At 37.6% G+C, this 18,803-nt stretch overlaps 1 protein-coding gene and 1 pseudogene across 7 annotated transcripts in view; one reads left to right on the top strand and one right to left on the bottom strand.

The window, feature by feature from the left end:
* The window catches only part of CDC42BPA (CDC42 binding protein kinase alpha), a 323,215-nt gene that overhangs the window by 237,977 nt on the left and 66,435 nt on the right, over window positions 1–18,803 (bottom strand). The window lies entirely within an intron of this gene.
* On the top strand, window positions 2,143–3,171 carry LOC136132807 (cathepsin B-like; annotated as a pseudogene).

The raw sequence follows: 18,803 nt of genomic DNA, 5'->3' as shown, positions 1-18,803 counted from the left end.
TCTACTACACTGATTACCTTAATCCAATCTGGGGTTGATTTGATTAGAATTGAGTTGAGTTTTGTGAGGGCTGGCCTATTTCCATTTGTCCTTACACCAAATGGTGTAGACTTTCAGGAGTTCCAATTAACTACCTGAGATATTTAACAGAGCCCTCCTTTTTATTGAGAACTGAACTCCAATTTTAGTTTCCCTTACCTGTGAGATTTCTGAAAGTTCTCTTTAACTTCTCTGCCTCTAGACAACTGCCTCCAAGAGAAAGGTAAAGCTGAATGCTGGGGGTTCACCTCTCAAAAAACCTATTTCTGTGACTCTTAGCCCCTTGAGTCCTTAATGATTTCATAGCTCTTATGCCTTCAAATAGATGAATTTATATTTTAATCAAGGTTTTCTAGTTGTTTTTAGCAGAAGATTTGGTATGATATAAACAAGTGCGTTAGAATCAGAAGTTTTATGCAAATTGTTTAGTATGTCAAATTTCTCAAAATATTCCACTGAATTTTTATTGGCATTCCACAAAACTTATAGATTAATTTAGGGAGAATTGACATCTTCAGAAATATTTTTTTTCATATTTGAACATGGTATATCTGTTTTTCAGGTCTTCTTGTCATACATTTTAATAAGAGTTTTAGAATTTTCTCCATGTAGATCTTGTGCATTACTTGTCAGATTAAATTCTAGAAACTTGATTTTCTTTTATTATTGTGAATGGTATCTTATATCATCTCTTCCAGCTAATTATTTTGAGTACAAAGGAATTCTGATTTTCAGAAAACAATCTTTTATTTAAGAAATACTAAATTATCTTATTAACATATATAGTTTGTCTATTTCCCCGACAGATTTTTATATAGGTGATCTCTAAACATTTACGGATTTATCTCTTCTCTTCCAATCCCATTAACTCATTTCTATTTATTTTCTTAATGCACTGGCCAGGAACTCCAGTAACATAAAAAACACTGTTAACCATCTTTACCTTATTCCTGATCTTAAATGGAATGCATGTAAAGTTTTTCCGTTAATGTTTGCTTTAGGTTTCTGGGCACATATCCTTCATCAAATTAAAGACATTCTCTTTTATTATTTCTTAACAGATGTATATTAAATTTATGCTTTTTCTGAAAATGAACAAATCACATACCCAACTATTTTTAAATATATTAACTTTTTTAAAGAACTAATTTTGGGTTTTGATAATATCTACTCTCTAAGAGATTTCTGGCCTTATTATTTCCTTCCTTTTTGTTTACTCTGTAGCTCTTTTTCCAACTTCTGAATTAATATTTGTCTCATTAGTTACTGTATTAGTTTGCTAGGGCTGCTGTACTGAAGTATCACCGACTGGGTGGCTCAAACAACAGAAATTTATTTGTTCTCACAGTTCTGTAGACTCTAAGTCCAAGATCAAGGTATCAGCAGGGTTGGTTCCTTCTGAGAGTCGTGAAGGAAGGTTCTGTTCCAGGCCTCTCTCTCTGGCTGGAGATGGACAACTTCTCCCCTATGTCTTTACATCACCTTCCCTCTGTCCATGCCTATGTCCAAATTTCCCTTCTTATAAAACACCAATTATATTAGATTAGGGCCCACCCTACTGACCTCATTTTCATTTAACTCCGTAAAGACACTATTTCCAAATTACTGTCACAGTTTGAAGTACTGGAGGATAGGACTTCAGTATATCCATTTTTTTTGAGGGCGTGGGGAAGGAGACACAGTTCAGTCCATACCAATTACCAAAGTTTCTTACTTCCTGGTAAATATATTATAAGTTATAAATCTCACTTTAAGTATCTCACAAACTTTGAAGTGCAGCATTTCCATTAATATCTAATTATTTTATAATTCCTCTTACGATCTATGCTTGTAAGTGTGCAAACATTTGGGTCATTTTTAGCTATCTGACTGATATTTATTATATTTTATTCAGGTCAGAGATTATGGTCTGCATAATGATGATTTTTTGGAAGTTACTGAAGCACCCTTTGTGGCCTAGAACATGTAAATTTTAAGAAGGATCTGTGTGTGCTAGAAAAAAATGTGTAATTCTCTGCTGGATGGAGAATTCTATACATATCTATTAGGTTCAGCATGACAATCATGTCATTAAAATATTTTATATCTTGTCCAAGTGGCAACATGGTGGACTCAGGTTCCAGACACCAGATACTGAGATTAGACATGGCAACTGCAGGCTTAGAGTCTCCACAACTTCAGTAAATCCAGGATCCAGATGCCAAAGTGTGGTGGGCCCTAGCCATCATTTTCTGCCTGATGGTGCTGCCTAGTATCCCAAGCAGACCCTATTTTGCACCCCTGCAGATGAACTGTTCAGCCTCCATAATGGTGATATGAACTGAATGGGCTTTTTAAGCATTTCCTGGATAGATCCAAGCTGCCTCAGAGAGTACAGTTTGCTAAGAAAATGGATATGCCAAAAACATTTTGCGACTGAGGAATGGTGGCTAAACTGTCTAAACATTAAAAAAGACATTACCAACAGTCCTGTGTTTCTTCCTGGGCATCTGGGGCCATAAAAACCATTTCTGATCAGATCTGTATTGACACCAGTAGGAATGCCCCCACAGAGATGCCTGCTGAAAACGTGCTCATCTACTGCGAAGTATGGGGATGGCTGCATGGGGGCTTTCCCTATGGAGCCTGGAATTTCTGGACCAAGAAAGGTCTCTGGTGGCCTCTATGATGCCCATGTAGGCTGTACGTCCTATTCTATCCCACAATGTGAGCACCATTTCAATGGCTCTCAGCTACCAGGTGATGGAGGTGAAGAGACACTCCCAAGTGCAGCAAGACCTGTGAGCCTGGCTATACTCCTTCCTACAAAGATAACGAGCACTACAGCTGCAGTTTCTACTATGTCCCTTAAGATCACAGCTGATATTTACAAGAATGGCCCAGTAGAGGGAACCTTCCCTGTGTATGCCAACTTCCTGCATGTCACAAATGAAATGAAGGGAGGCCACACCATCTGCATCCTGGACTGGAGAGTACAGAATGCCACCCCCTAATGGCTGGCTGTCAACTCTAGAAAACTGAGCAGAGTGACAATTTCTTCTTCAAATTCTCTAAGGAAAGGACTACGGTGGAATCAAATCAGAGATAGTGGACAGATTCTCATGTACTGATCAATACCAGAAAAAAAGTTAAGCCTACTGCGGCCTATCCAGCCTGCCCTGCACAAACTGTTTTTGTTTTTGCTTTTAATATGGCAGGTTGGGTTAAGGTGGATATGAGGGTGGAAATTCCTTTTATTTTTTTCAGTTCAGATAGGACTGAAGAGTTTAGACGGTGGCTATGACAAGACTAGACTAGGCCAAGACTGTGTATACGATTTGAATTGATCCTTTCTGGGTTAAAAAGAGCTCTCTTACACAGAAAATAACTCCAAACCCTGGCTACATCTCAGCCTCATCAGTGGACTGATCCTTACTGCTGACAAGGCAGAGCGCCCTTTAAATTTCCTAATAAGGACTTTCACAGAGACTAGTTCTACAAAGTGTCTGCTGCTCCAAAGCCTGCTACAACCAACCTCCAAACCTTCCCCAACCAATATCTCCAAGGAGCAAAACTGAATGAGAACGTGAAGGGTTTAAAGGAAAAACTGAATTCCTAACAAGGATTTAAATTTCCACATATATTCACTACCTCTTCCCAAGTAGTTATTTTTGAGGTTTGGAGTAAGTTAAGAGGAGAAATGGTAGACAGCCCTTTAAATGAAGAAAGCCACTTTTTCCTTTGGTCCCTAAATCTGTTGAATTTCCAGTGTTGCATACCCTCTCTGTTCTTTTCTGTAGCATGATTTTTTTTTTTTTTACCAGAAGCTTTATTTGCAATGAACCTGGGCTGATCATAGTATGAACAATTCTAACACTGGCTAGAACTGTTGTGCTAGTTGCAGAGTATAAATCCCAACAGAAATAGCTTAAAACAAAACTAGGTGGTCCCCACTAGGTACAGATTTAACTGACCTCTAATTCCCTTGGTGAAACTAGTTTGGGAGAAACCAGTTTTTATCAATTTTTAAAATCACTGCTCTACCAAATGTTTTAACACAGAATGGAATAATTATGCCATTAAAACGTTCCACCTTCAAAAAATAAACACTTCTAAGACTCGATTTTTTTCATCTGCTTAATTTGCCAATTTTGGAGGAGAGTTAAAAGCTCTATCTTCAACTGTTGAAAGTTCTTGTATTCCCCTATGCAAATTCTATCAGTTGTTACTTTATATATTTTAAAGCTAATTTGTTAGATGAACATGTATTCCACGATTACTATAGCTTCTTTCATTAATTTATAACACTTGTAATTGATTAGAACACAGATAAAGAAAATAAAACAAAGGTAGAGTTAAACACAATTATAAACTGAACAAAATACAACTGAAACTGAGATGAAGAAATAGAACATTGGAGCAACGCTGAAACCCCCCATGTGCCCCACCTGACCACAACTTCCACCTTCCCGCTAGAGATAACCATTACCCTGACTTTTGTGATAAAATCAAATCATATGCATTTTTTCCTTATGTTGCCTCCTTCACTCAACATACAGTTAGATTTTGGAAACAAGATTATTCTAGCCTCATAAAATGAGTTGGGCAGTGGTCCCTCTTTTTCTGTTATCTGAGAAAGTTTAAATTTAGAATTGCTTCTTCCTTAAATGATTCACAGAACATGCAAATTAGTATATCCCAACCTGGAAGAATTTTTTAATGATTTTTAAAATAGATGATACACTTACATGTTTCAGAAGTCAAAACAAAATAAAAAGGCTTCCACTTAGAAGTGTCACTCACACTCTGCATGTACCCCATTCCCTCTTGTCCCTTTAAAATGTCACTTTATGAAAATACAAGTAAGAATCATAATATTTCTACCTCTTTTTAACAAAATATAGTGTACTATATATCAGGTTGGCCAAAAAGTTCACTGGGGATGTTAGAGAAAAACCCCAACAAACTTTTTGACCAACCCAATATATTCCCCTGCATCTGATTTTTTCACTTTACAATGTATCCTGGAGATTTCTCCAAAGAAGTACACTGAACTTTTTTTTTATGGCAGCTACGCAGCATTAGATAGACCATAACTTAGTCGATCCACTGATGGGTACTTGTGTTGCATTTTTTTTTTAATATTTATTTATTTATTTTGGCTGCACTGGGTCTTAGACGCGGCACACAGGAACTTAGTTGCAGCATGCAGGATCTAGTTCCCCAACCAGGGATCGAACCTGGGCCCCCTGCATTTGGAGCACGCAGTCTTACTCACTGGACCACCAGGGAAGTCCCTATTTTATTTTTTATACTTGAACATTTGATACATTTGTACTTTCTCCTATTATATGGTATGAATTTTAATTGGATCCACAAATGGACTTTTCCAATTGGCTACCCAGTTGTCTCAAAGATCTAAGTTTCTACCTTGAGAAGCTAGAAGAACATGAATAAATTAAACCCGAGGAAGTATTGATAGAAGGAAGGAAATAACAAACATTTTAAAACCGCTTAACTTTTTAAAAAAATTTTTAAGTAAAAAGAAGACAAAAATATAGACAATTCACAAAGCCAAAGTAGCTTTGTTCAATAATTAACAACACTGAAAAACCTCTACGTGACTGATCAAGAGAAATAAAACATAAATTATAAATATCCACAATAAAAGAGAATATCGCCTTGTATTCCACAGACATAAAAAAAATAAAACAGGGCTTCCCTGGTGGTGCAGTGGTTGAGAGTCCGCCTGCCGATGCAGGGGACACGGGTTTGTGCCCCAGTCCGGGAGGATCCCACATGCCGCGGAGCGGCTTGGCCCGTGAGCCATGGCCACTGAGCCTGTGCGTCCGGAGCCTGTGCTCCGCAACGGGAGAGGCCACAACAGTGAGAGGCCCGTGTACAGCAAAAAAAAACCAAAAAAAACAAACAAAAAAACCCCCACAGAGATATTATGAAAACCCTTATACATTTGAAAACTTAAATGAAATACACAAATTCCATGAAACACAAAACTTACTGAAGCTGACAAAAGATGAACTAGAAAACCTTAATAGCTCTATAACTACCAAGAAGTTAAATTAGTAGGATTCAATGCCCCACATGGAAAAACTCAAGTCCAGATGGCATCACTGCTAAATTTTATCAAGCATTTAAAGAAATAAATAAATAAAAATAAATATTCACAATTTTTTCTGAAAAAGAGTAAACACTCCCCAATTCATTTTATAAGTCCAGTATAACCCTGATGTCAATATTTGACACAGACATGATAAAAAAAAGAAAATTGTAGGTCAACATTCCCCACGAATATAGATATGAAAACAGTTAAAATATTAAGGAACTGAATAGAGCCATATCTCAAAAGGATAGTAAGTCATGACCAAATGGAGTTTATCCCAGGGATTAGTTTAATATTTGAAAATCAATCTATATAAAACCAAAGGCATAATTCATGAAAGAAATAATTGACATATCTGATAAAGACATATCTGATAAAGGACTGTTACCTAAAATACAGGAAAAAAATAACTCTTAAAATTCAACAATAAGAAAACAAACCAGGAGAGGAGGAAGATGGCAGAAGAGTAAGACACAGAGATCACCTTCTGCCCCACAGATACATCAGAAATACAACTACATGTGAAACAACTCCTATAGAACACCTACTGAATGCTGGCAGAAGACCTCAGACCTCCCAAAAGGCAAGAAACTCCCCACGTACCTGGGTAGCACAAAAGAAAAAGGAATAAACAGAGACAAAAGAACAGGGACGGGACCTGCAGTGGGATGGAGCTGTGAAGGAGGAAAGGTTTCCACACACTAGGAAGCCCCTTCACAGGTGGAGACTGCGGGTGGCGGAGGCTGAAACCTTCGGAGCCGTGGCGGAGAGCACAGCAACATGGGTGCGGAGGGCAAAGCGGAGAGATCCCGATCAGAGGATCGGTGCCGACCGGCACTCACCAGGCCGAGAGGCTTGTCTGCTCACCTGCCGGGGCGGGCGGGGCTGGGAGCTGAGGCTCGGGAGCGCAGGGAGAGGACTGGGGTTGGCGGCGAGAACACAGCCTGCAGGGGGTTAGCGCACCACGGCTAGCCGGGAGGGAGTCCAGGGAAAAGTCTGGACCTGCGAAGAGGCAAGAGACTTTTTCTTCCCTCTCTGCTTCCTGGTGCGCGAGGGAGGGGATTAAGAGCGCTGCTTAAAAGGAGCTCCAGAGAGGGGCGAGAGCCACGGCTAACAGCGCAGACCCCAGAAACGGGCATGAGACGCTAAAGCTGCTGCTGCCGCCACCAAGAAGCCTATGTGCAAGCACAGGTCACTATCCACGCCGCCCCTCCCGGGAGGCTGTGCAGCCCGCAACTGCCAAGGTCCTGGGATCCAGGGACAACTTCCCCAAGAGAACGAACGGTGCACCTCAGACTGGTGCAACGTCACGCCGGGCTCTGCTGCCGCAGGCTCACCCCGCACTCCGTGCCCCTCCCTTCCCCCGGCCTGATTCAGCCCGAGCCCCCGAATCAGCGGATGCTTTAACCTCGTCCTGTCTGAGTGAAGAACAGACGCACTCTGGCAACCTACACGCAGAGGCGGGGCCAAATCCAAAACAGAACCCTGGAAGCTGTGCGAACAGAGAAAGGGAAATCTCTCCCAGCAGCCTCAGGAGCAGCGGATTAAATCTCCACAATCAACTTGATGTACCTGCATCTGTGGAATACATGAATAGACAACCAATCATCCCAAATTGAGGAGGTGGACTTTGAGAGCAAGATTTATTATTTCTTCCCCTTTTCCTCTTTTTGTGACTGTGTATGTGTATGCTTCTGTGTGAGATTTTGTCTGAATAGCTTTCCTTTCACCATTTATCCTAGGGTTCTATCCGTCCGTTTTTTGGGGGGTTTTTTGTTTTGTTTTGTTTTGTTTTTTTACTTTTTAAAGAAATTTTTCTCTTAACAATTATTTTTTATTTTAATAACTTTATTTTATTTTATCCTCTTCCTTCCTTCCTTCTTTCCTTCCTTTCTTCCTTTCCACTTTTTCTCCCTTTTATTCTGAGCCGTGTGGATGAAAGGCTCTTGGTGCTGCAGCCAGGAGAAAGTGCTGTGCCTCTGAGGTGGAGAGCCAACTTCAGGACACTGGTCCACAAGAGACCTCCCAGCTCCACATAATATCAAACGGCGAAAATCTCCCAGAGATCTCCATCTCAACACCAACACCCATCTTCACTCGACGGCCAGCAAGCTACAGTGCTGGACACACTATGCCAAACGACTAGCAAGACAGGAACACAAGCCCACCCATTAGCAGAGAGGCTGCCTAAAATCATAGTAAGTCCACAGACACCCCAAAACACACCACCAGACGTGGACCTGCCCACCAGAGGGACAAGATCCAGCCTCATCCACCGGAACACAGGTACTAGACCCCTCCACCAGGAAGCCTACACAATCCACTGAACCAACTTTAGCCACTGGGGACAGACACCAAAAACAACGGGAACTACGAACCTGCAGCCTGCAAAAAGGAGACCCCAAACACAGTAAGATAAGCAAAATGAGAAGACAGAAAAACACACAGCAGATGAAGGAGCAAGATAAAAACCCACCAGACCTAACAAATGAAGAGGAAATAGAAAGTCTACCTGAAAAAGAATTCAGAATAATGATAGTAAAGATGATCCAAAATCTTGGAAGTAGAATACACAAAATGCAAGAAACATTTAACAAGGACCTAGAAGAACTAAAGATGAAACAGGCAATGATGAACAACACAATAAATGAAATTAAAAATACTCGAGAAGGGTTCAATAGCAGAATAACTGAGGCAGAAGAACAGATAAGTGACCTGAAAGATAAATTAGTGGAAATAACTACTGCAGAGCAGAATAAAGAAAAAAGAATGAAAAGAACTGAGGACAGTCTCAGAGAACTCTGTGACAACATTAAACCCACCAATTTTCGAATTACAGGGGTTGCAGAAGAAGAGAAAAAGAAAGGGACTGAGAAAATATTTAAAGAGATTATAGTTGAACACTTCCCTAATATGGGAAAGGAAATACTTAATCAAGTCCAGGAAGCACAGAGAGACCCATACAGGATAAATTCAAGGAGAAACAGGCCAAGACACATCAAATCAAACTGTCAAAAATTAAATACAAAGGGTTTCAAACTGTCAAAATTAAATACAAAGGGTTTCCCTGGTGGTGCAATGGTTGAGAGTCCGCCTGCCAATGCAGGGGACACAGGTTCGTGCCCCAGTCTGGGAAGATCCCACGTGCCGTGGAGCGGCTGGGCCCGTGAGCCATGGCTGCTGAGCCTGCGCGTCCGGAGCCTGTGCTCCGTAACGGGAGAGACCACAACAGTGAGAGGCCCACATACCGAAGAAAAAAAAAAAAATTAAATACAAAGAAAACATATTAAAAGCAGCAAGGGAAAAACAACAAATAACACACAAGGGAATCCCTATAAGGTTAACAGCTGATCTTTCAGCAGAAACTCTGCAAGCCAGAAGAGACTGGCAGGACATATTTAAAGTGATGAAGGAGAAAAACCTACAACCAAGATTACTCTACCCAGCAAGGATCTCATTCAGATTTGATGGAGAAATTAAAACCTTTACAGACAAGCAAAAGCTGAGAGAGTTCAGCACCACCAAACCAGCTTTACAACAAATGCTAAAGGATCTTCTCTAGGCAAGAAACACAAGAGAAGGAAAAGACCTAAAATAACAAACCCCAAACAATTAAGAAAATGGGAATAGGAACATACATATCGATAATTACCTTAAATGTAAATGGATTAAATGCTCCCACCAAAAACACAGACTGGCTGAATGGATACAAAAACAAGACCCATATATATGCTGTCTACAAGAGACCTGCTTCAGACCTAGGTACACATACAGACTGAAAGTGAGGGGATGGAAAAAGATATTCCATGCAAATGGAAACCAAAAGGAAGCTGGAGTAGCAATTCTCATATCAGACAAAATAGACTTTAAAATAAAGACTGTTAGAAGACACAAAGGAGGACACTACATAATGATCAAGGGATCCATCCAAGAAGAAGATATAACGATTGTAAATATTTATGCACGCAACATAGGAGCACCTCAATACATAAGGCAAATACTAACAGCCATAAAAGGGGAAATCGACAGTAACACATTCATAGTAGGGGACTTTAACACTCCACTTTCACCAATGGACAGATCATGCAAAATGAAAATAAATAAGGAAACACAAGCTTTAAATGATACATTAAACAAGATGGACTTAATTGATATTTATAGGACACTCCATCCAAAAACAACAGAATACACATTTTTCTCAAGTGCTCATGGAACATTCTCCAGGATAGATCATATCTTGGGTCACAAATCAAGCCTTGGTAAATTTAAGAAAATTGAAATCGTATCAAGTATCTTTTCCGACCACAATGCTATGAGACTAGGTATCAATTACAGGAAAAGATCTGTAAAACATACAAACACATGGAGGCTAAACAATACACTACTTAATAACAAAGTGATCACTGAAGAAATCAAAGAGGAAATCAAAAAATACCTAGAAACAAATGACAATGGAGACACGATGACCCAAAACCTATGGGATGCAGCAAAAGCAGTTCTAAGAGGGAAGTTTATAGCAATACAATCCTACCTTCAGAAACAGGAAACATCTCGAATAAACAACCTAACCTTGAACCTAAAGCAATTAGAGAAAGAAGAATTTAAAAAACTCAAGGTTAGCAGAAGGAAAGAAATCATAAAGATCAGATCAGAAATAAATGAAAAAGAAATGAAGGAAACGATAGCAAAGATCAATAAAACTAAATGCTGGTTCTTTGAGAAGATAAACAAAATTGAGAAACCATTAGCCAGACTCATCAAGAAAAAAAGGGAGAAGACTCAAATCAATAGAATTAGAAATGAAAAAGGAGAAGTAACAACTGACACTGCAGAAATACAACAGATCATGAGAGATTACTACAAGCAACTCTATGCCAATAAAATGGACAACCTGGAAGAAATGGACAAATTCTTAGAAATGCAAAATCTGCCAAGACTGAATCAGGAAGAAATAGAAAATATGAACAGACCAATCACAAGCACTGAAATTGAAACTGTGATTAAAAATATTCCAACAAACAAAAGCCCAGGACCAGATGGCTTCACAGGCGAATTCTATCAAACATTTAGAGAAGAGATAACACCTATCCTTCTCAAACTCTTCCAAAATATAGCAGAGGGAGGAACACTCCCAAACTCATTCTACGAGGCCACCATCACCCTGATACCAAAACCAGACAAGGATGTCACAAAGAAGGAAAACTACAGGCCAATATCAGTGATGAACATAGATGCAAAAACCCTCAACGAAATACTAGCAAACAGAATCCAACAGCACATTAAAAGGATCATACACCATGATCAAGTGGGGTTTATTCCAGGAATGCAAGGATTCTTCAATATATGCAAATCAATCAATGTGATACACCACATTAACAAACTGAAGGAGAAAAACCATATGGTCACCTCAATAGATGCAGAGAAAGCTTTCGACAAACTTCAACACTCATTTATGATAAAAACCCTCCAGAGAGTAGGCATAGAGGGAACTTTCCTCAACATAGTAAAGGCCATATATGACAAACCCACAGCCAAAACTGTCCTCAATGGTGAAAAACTGAAAGCATTTCCACTAAAATCAGGAACAAGACAACATTGCCCACTCTCACCACTCTTATTCAACATAGTTTTGGAAGTTTTAGCCACAGCAATCAGAGAAGGAAAGGAAATAAAAGGAATCCAAATCGGAAAAGAAGAAGTAAAGCTGTCACTGTTTGCAGATGACATGAGACTATACATAGAGAATCCTAAAGATGCTACCAGAAAACTAGTAGAACTAATCAATGAATTTGGTAAAGTAGCAGGATACAAAATTAATGCACAGAAATCTATGGCATTCCTATATATTTATGATGAAAAATATGAAAGTGAAATCAAGAAAACACTCCCATTTACCACTGCAACAAAAAGAATAAAATATCTAGGAATAAACCTATATAAGGAGACAAAAGACCTGTATGCAGAAAATTATAAGACACTGATGAAAGAAATTAAAGATGATAGAAATAGATGGAGAGATATACCATGTTCTTGGATTGGAAGAATCAACATTGTGAAAATGACTCTACTACCCAAAGCAATCTACAGAGTCACTGCAATTCCTATCAAACTACCACTGGCATTTTTCACAGAATTAGAACAAAAAATTTCACAATTTGTATGGAAACACAAAAGACCCCGAATAGCCAAAGCAATCTTAAGAAGGAAAAACAGAGCTGGAGGAATCACGCTCCCTGACTTCAGACTATACTACAAAGCTACAGTAATCAAGACAGTATGGTACTGGCACAAAAACAGAAATATAGATCAATGAAACAGGATAGAAACCCCAGAGATAAACCCATGCAATATGGTCACCTTATCTTTGATAAAGGAGGCAGGAATGTACAGTGGAGAAAGGACAGCCTCTTCAATAAGTGGTGTTGGGAAAACTGGAAGGTACATGTAAAAGTATGAGATTAGAACACTCCCCCTAACACCATACACAAAAATAAGCTCAGAATGGATTAAAGACCTAAATGTAAGGCCAGACACCATCAAATTCTTAAGAGGAAAACATAGGCAGAACACTGTGACATAAATCACAGCAAGATCCTTTTTGACCCACCTCCTAAAGAAATGGAAATAAAAATAAACAAATGGGACCTAATGAAACTTTAAAGCTTTTGCACAGCAAAGGAAACCATAAACAGGACCAAAAGACAACCCTCAGAATGGGAGAAAATATTTGCAAATGAAGCAACTGACAAAGGATTAATCTCCAAAATTTACAAGCAGCTCATGCAACTCAATAACAAAAAAACAAACAACCCAATCCAAACATGGGCAGAAAACCTAAATAGACATTTCTCCAAAGAAGATATACAGACTGCCAACACACACATGAAAGAATGCTCAACATCATTAATCATTAGAGAAATGCAAATCAAAACTACAATGAGATATCATCTCACACTGGTCAGAATGGCCATCATCAAAAAATCTACAAACAATAAATGCTGGAGAGGGTGTGGAGAAAAGGGAACACTCTTGCACTGCTGGTGAGAATGTGAATTGGTACAGCCACTATGGAGAACAGCATGGAGGTTCCTTAAAAAACTACAAATAGAACTACCACATGACCCAGCAATCTCACTACTGGGCATATACCCTGAGAAAACCATAATTCAAAAAGAGTCATGCACCAAAATGTTCAATGCAGCTCTATTTACAATAGCCCGGAGATGGAAACAACCTAAGTGTCCATCATTGGATGAATGGATAAAGAAGATGTGGCACATATATACACTGGAATATTACTCAGCCATAAAAAGAAACGTAATTGAGTTATTTGTAGTGAGGAGGATGGACCTAGAGTCTGTCATACAGAGTGAAGTCAGAAAGAGAAAGACAAATACCGTATGCTAACACATATATATGGAATCTAAGAAAAAAACGAATGTCATGAAGAACCTAGGGGTAAGGCAGGAATAAAGACACAGACCTACTAAAGAATGGACTTGAGGATATGGGGAGGGGGAAGGGTAAGCTGTGACAAAGTGAGAGAGTGGCATGGACACATATACACTACCAAACGTAAAATAGATAGCTAGTGGGAAGCAGCTGCATAGCACAGGGAGATCAGCTCAGTGCTTTGTGACCACCTAGAGGGGTGGGATAGGGTGGGTGGGAGGGAGGGAGACACAAGAGGGAAGATATATGGGAGTATATGTATAACTGATTCACTTTGTTATAAAGCAGAAACTAACACACCATTGTAAACCAACTGTACTCCAATAAAGATGTAAAAAAAAATTTTTTTAATTAAAAAACCATTCCATTAAAACATGAGTTAAAGATCCAATATAAACCTTACCAAAGATATACAGATGGCAAATAAGCAAATGAAAAGATGCTCAACATCATCTAGGGAACTGCAAGTTAAAACAACCATGAGATACCACTACACGCCTAACAGAATGGCCAAAATTCAAAATACTGACAACTCCTAAATGCTGGTGAGGATGCGGAGTAACAGGAACTCTCATTCTGCCAGTGGGAATGCAAAATGGTACAGCCGCTTTGGAAGAGAGTTTGTTGGTTTCTCACAAAACTTAAATAATGCTCTTACCATACGATCCAGCAATTCTGCTCCTTGGTATTTATGCAAATGAATTGAAAATTGATGTCCACACATCACATCAACCTGCACATGAACGTTTACAGCAGCTTTATTCATAATTGCCAAAACTTGGAAGAAAACAAAGATGTCCTTCAGTAGGTAAATGGGTAAATAAGCACTGGTACATTCAAACAATGAAATATTATTCAGTGGTAAAAGCAATAAAAAGACATGAAGGAAACAAAATGCCTATTACCACGTGGAATAAGCCAATATGAAAAGGCTACATTACTGTATGATTTCAACTCTATGACATTCAGGAAAAGGCAAAACTATGGAGACAGGAAAAAGATCACTGGTGGCCAGAGGTTAGGGGAAGGAAGGGATGGATTGGCAAAGCACAGAGGATTTTTAAGGCAGTGAAACGATTATGTATAATACTAAAATGTGGATAGGTTGTAACTATACATTTGTCCAAATCCATACAATATATAATACAACACCAAGAGTGAACCCTAATGTAAACTATAGACTTTAGCTGATGATGTGTCAATGTAGATCCATCAGTTGTAACATATATACCACCTTGTGTGGTAGGCTGATAGTGGGAGAGGCTGCACATGTGCAAGGTCAACGGGTATATAGGAACTCTGTGTACTTTGCACTCGGTTTTGCTGTGGACATAGAACTGCTCTAAAAATCAAAGCCTATTAAAAAAGTCAATCAGGGCTTCCCTGATGGTGCAGTGGTTGAGGGTCTGCCTGCCAGTGCAGGGGACGCAGGTTCGTGTCCCGGTCCAGGAGGATCCCACATGCCACGGAGTGGCTGGGCCCGTGAGCCATGGCCGCTGGGCCTGCGCGTCCGGAGCCTGTGCTCAGCGACGGGAGAGGCCACGGCAGTGAGAGACCCGGGTACCGCAAAAAAAAAAAAGTCAATCAAAGTAGCACACCGAATTTACATAATAAAAGAGCAAATCCATATGATTATTAAATTCTTAGCAAACTAGTAATAGAAGACAACTTCTTCAATCAGATAAAGGGTTCCCTCAAAAACACCTACAATTAACATCATACTTACTAGTCAAACACTAAATCCTTTCTCCCTGAATTCAGGAATAAAGTAAGGATATATATACCCTCATGACACCTATTCAACATTGTATTAGAGGTCCAAATTAGTATAATAAGTCAACATAAAGAAATAGAATGTATAAAGTCTGGAAAGTGAGAAGGACAGTATGATTGTCCTATTCTCAGACAATATGATTGTTTACACAGAACAACTAAGAAAGTAGCAACCAAAACAACAAAAAACTATTTAAATAATAATAAATGAATTTAGAAAATAAAGTCAGATACAAAAATGAGTGGTGTACATAGCACAGGGAGATCAGCTCAGTGCTTTGTGACCACCTAGAGGGGTGGGATAGGGAGGGTGGGAGGGAGATGCAAGAGGGAGGGGATATGGGGATATCTGTACACGTATAGCTGATTTACTTTGTTATACAGCAGAAACTAACAAACCATTGTAAAGCAGTTATACTCCAATAAAGATGTTAAAAAAAAAAATGAGTGGTGTATCTACATACTAACAGCATACTATTTGAAATATAAAATTTTAAATGTCATTTACCATAGCATCAAAAAACATTAAAAATTTAGCAATAAATTTAACAAATTATGAACAAGACCTGTACACTAAAATTAAAAAAAATTTTGAGAAAAATTAAAATAGACCTTAAAAGACAAAGAAAAATTCCTTGTTCATGGACTACCTACTAGACTCATGATTGTTTAGATGTCAGTCCTCACAAAATTGATCTATAAACTGAATGCAAACTCAATTTCAATACCACTAGGCTTTCATGGAAACTGACACAGTGATTCTAAAATTTATATAATAATGCAAAAGTCTTCAAATAGTTAAGACAATTTTGCAAAAAGAACAAAGGAGGAGGACTTACACTCAGACTTCATTACATACTCTCAACTCTACAGTATAAAGCTACAGAATCAAGATTGTGTGGTACTGACATAAGAACAGACAAAGGTATCAGTGAAATAGAATAGAAAGAGCAGAAGTAGATCAACATGTATACGGTCAACTGATTCTTTTGACAAAGGTACTGAAGTAATTCAATAGAGGAGAAACAGCCTTTTCAACAAATTGTGCTGAAACAACTGGATATCCATATGGAAAAAAATGAACCTCGATCCCTATCTCACATCATACATGAATTAATTTGAAATGAATCACCAATCTAACATAAGAGCTAAAATTATAAAGGTTTTAGGAAAAAAACATAGGTAAATATCTGTGACCTAGATATAAATAAGAATTTCTTATAAAGAACATGGAAAATAATAACCGTAAGAGAAAAAACTGATAAAATTAAACCACCAAAATTTAAAACTTCTGCTCATCAGAAGACATTTTTAAGAAAATTAACAGGCAAGCTATGCAGCCTTTGAGAAAATATTGACAAAACATACATCTGACAAAAGACATTTATAAATGTGAAGAATTCTTACAACTCAATGATGACACAAATACCTCATTTTTTTTAATGAGCAAAGAATGGTGAATAAGCACACAGAAACTCATCATTATGTTGATATATAACACAAATCCACATAACAATGCAATTTAAGACCATGAGATACTATTACACACCCATTAGAATGACTGAAATTTAAAAGACTAACAAAAAAATATTGGTGAGAACATGGAACTGGTGGGAATATAAAATGGTACAACCCCACTGGAAAAAATGTGCCAGTTTCTTTTAAATTTAAATGTGCACCTACCACTTAACATAGCAGTTCCACTCCTAGGTATTTATCCAAGGAAAATGAAAACATATTTCCATAAAAACTTGTACAAGAATATTCACATCAGTTTTAATCCTAACAGCCAAAAATGAGAAACAATACAAATGTTCATCAATAGAAGGATAGTGGTATATAGCTTACCAATCAGCAATAAAAAGTATTACTACATTTGATCACAAGAATAGATCTCACAGACATTATTCTGAGCAAAAGAGGCCAGACACAAAAGAGTACATATGGTATGATTTCCATTTATATGAAATTTTCAAACGGCCAAAACTAATCCATAGTTAAAATTTACAACAGTGGTTGCCATTTGATGGACGTTATGGGGAAGTAACAGGAAAGGGAACTTCTTAGGGTGATGGAAATGTTCTATAACTTGATAAGGGTGAATCCATTTGTCAAAACTCATGGAACTGTACATAAACAATTGGTGTTATTTCAACATATATACAATTTACCTCAAAAGATGTAAACAAACCAAATAAAAATTGCACTCCTAGTCTAGATGGACTCACCAGAGAATTTTTCCAAACATATAAGGAAATAATAATATTCTCAAACTCAGAAAATTGAGAAAGTGCAAATACTTCCCAAATTGTCTTATGAGCTAAGCATAACATTTTAAAAATATAAGGAAATTAAAAGATAGGTAAAATAAAGTTCAATCTTTTTCATGCACATAACAAAACAAATGGTAAACAAAATACTAGCAAATCAAAACCAACAATATACTAAAAGAATACATAAGGAACAACTGGATTTATATAGTAATCCAATATTGGTATATTTAAAAATTAATCAATATTATATCCACATTAACTAAATACAGAGGTCAAATCATATCATCAAAATAGATATAAAAAAAGCTTTTAATAAAAGTTAACTCTAATGCATGATAAAAGCTCTCAACAGACTAGGACTAAAAGGAAAACTTCCTTTACCTAAAAAAGAGTAACTTCCTTAACCTAAAAAAAGAGTAACAATTCTTTTTTAAAAAGCTGTTGCAAACTTCATACTTACCCCTGAAATCACAAACCAGAAAAAAATTGATTTTCAACAACTGCACTTAATATTTTAAGGAAGAAACTCTCTATTGTAATAATATAGGAGAAAGAAATAACAAGTATAACTAAAGAAAGAAAAAAAGCTGTCATTATTTGGAAATGGTATGACTGTGTACATGAAAAGTCTTTTAAATTTATAAACTAGAATTAATAAGTTAATATATCAGATGCTTAAATACAAAATCACTACACAAAAATTAATTGTATTTCTAGTCTAGCAACATGGTTACAAAATGAAATCTAAAAATATCATTTACAGGCTCATCAACAAACATCAAAGACTGATAAATAAATTTAATGAAATATGAAAAAGAATTCTACATTAAAAACTACTAAAATTAATAAAAGTAACACATATAGGGTCAGCTGATTCACAATGGAAGTTCCTTTGCAATCAAATGTAGAAAAAGTAGTCTTTAAATAGATGATGCTGAGAAACCCACAAAGAATAAAATGAACCTTGACCTATACCTCACAAAACACAAAATAATACCAGATGGATCATAGACCTAAATGAAAAAGATTTTTTTTTTATAGATTACATAAGATAACAGAGGAAAATATCTTCATGACCTTCAGGGTAGAAAATAACTTTTTTAACGAACACAAAAAAGCACTAATCATAAAGAAAAGCTTAATTAAATGTACTTCACCAAAAACTA

The sequence above is a fragment of the Phocoena phocoena genome, chromosome 1 (genome assembly GCF_963924675.1).
Source record: "Phocoena phocoena chromosome 1, mPhoPho1.1, whole genome shotgun sequence".
Lineage (NCBI taxonomy): Eukaryota > Metazoa > Chordata > Mammalia > Artiodactyla > Phocoenidae > Phocoena > Phocoena phocoena.
This window is presented reverse-complemented; position numbering and strand designations above follow the sequence as displayed.